Source organism: Carica papaya, chromosome 2 (genome assembly GCF_054855325.1).
Source record: "Carica papaya isolate Zhongbai chromosome 2, ASM5485532v1, whole genome shotgun sequence".
Classification (NCBI taxonomy): domain Eukaryota; kingdom Viridiplantae; phylum Streptophyta; class Magnoliopsida; order Brassicales; family Caricaceae; genus Carica; species Carica papaya.
In genome coordinates, this window is record NC_142310.1 from 24,637,811 (window position 1) to 24,639,853 (window position 2,043).

Below are 2,043 nucleotides of genomic sequence, written 5' to 3' on the forward strand. Positions count from 1 at the left end.
TACTTGTCTTAAGGCAGTAAACCATGGCAATGAAATGGAAGATTGATATTGCTTATAATTAGGCAATAATAATTGCATATAAATAGGTCACCCATCCTTTGTACTAAGCATCCCATTTTTTTCATATAGAAAATTGATATTGCTTTTCGTAAATTTCTAATATAGTCCTCTAATTAAGATAGTTTGCATTTCAACCGTAAAAATCTTTGTCATGGTCCCAACAATATGTTTACTTTTAGTTGTTTTTTTTCTTTTTAGTGCACATATAGCTAAAAACAAATGTAGAAAATGTTAGGGCTTATAGACATCCAATCACAACAAAACGCTTGCTCCAATTCTCACAATCTATAAGTTGTTTTAGATGTGTTATGTAGAGTAGACTATTTTATGGTTGCTTATGTCACTTTTTATATGATGCTCTTGTTTCATACTCTAAGGTCTCATGTATTTTAGATGATGCTAGTGGATGGTTTTGGCATATAGGCATAACTTATGGCTGGTTTTGTAAATCTGCGCATTATTGTTAAGAGCTATATTACTTCTAAAAAAAATATTAATTCTAAAAAATAAAAATAAAGTTTAGGATTTAAATCTCTATAGTGACAATTCATACATTTAATTAATTAGTTAGCACGATCTCCTAAAGATAATATATGAGAATGTACAATTTGAATCCAAATTTTTTTATAAAGAGAGGAAATACTATACATATTGTTAAGGAACGATTAGTGTAATTTAATTTTAAAATATAATAATTAAAGTAATATATATGATTACTTTTGTATTGACTTATGTAATAGCCAAAAAACTCCTAAAGAAATCAAAGATATATTTCCTGCCAATTTTATGCAATAATAATATAAAGGTATTGTCTCCCTTTAATAAAAAAAATGATACTAGTATAGTTTTAAAATATATGCTAACTGAACCTCAACAATCCATATTTGCCTATAAGATAATTAACTTTTTTTTAAAAAAATTTGAAATAAAATTTATCAACTATAATTAACCACTATAAACACAACGAGAAGTACCGTCAACAATACATCCGACAACTGCAACAAAGATTGAGAAAACAAGAAGAAGGCAAAGTCATGTTCAAAAAACAATTAGAAGGAAACACCCCATCATCCATTATTGATTCCAACCTTTAAGATAATTACAATATGCTATAGATTGCATGCTGGTGTGCATATAAATAACAGAAAACAGTTAAAGAGTATATATTTGTGTGTATACATATAAAGCAATACTTATTCTATTTGCTATTTAGACAACATTGCTATTACATCACAATAATATGACATATTTAGAAAATTAAACAAGATACTATCCAAACTGCATAAAGGAGCTAGTTGCAAGTGTACACATATACTTCTCATCAATGCTCTAAATTGGTAGTGTATATGTGACTATAATTTCTTTGTCTTTTAAAATATAGAGAACAAAGATAGATTATTCTATATATCTATAAGTTAATATAACCTGAAATAAATCGAACGAAATAATTAAACAACATATCTATAATTTTAGCGTATTTTTCATGATACAAGCATAATATTCATATTAATAAAAATATTAATTATTTGAGATATTTCGATTAGATAAAGGTTTTCTTTGAGGAAAATATTATTCCTTAATGCCATTATCCTAAATTTTAATTTAAAGATTGGAAGAGCGTATCCATATGTATTAAATTCTATACAAAAATCTCATTTGAAATCTAAATAAATTTGAGTAGCTAGTTAGCTTAATCTTCCTCCTATCTGGACTGAATTTCTACGTATACTACATCAACAATGCTTATTTCATCGCTCCATTATGTAAAAAAAAAATAGAAATGGAAAGAAGAGAAAAGGGCATTATGATAGCTTAAAATTACTTTGAGCATGTAGGGGGAAGAGAGAAATTAAAGAACGAAGAGTTATACTAGTACAAGAGATATAAAATATTAAAGTGAAGATTAATCTGAAGAAAATCCTAACGCAAAGAAATCCAAGTACATTTGTGCATGCGACTCGATGACTACGACTATGATGATGA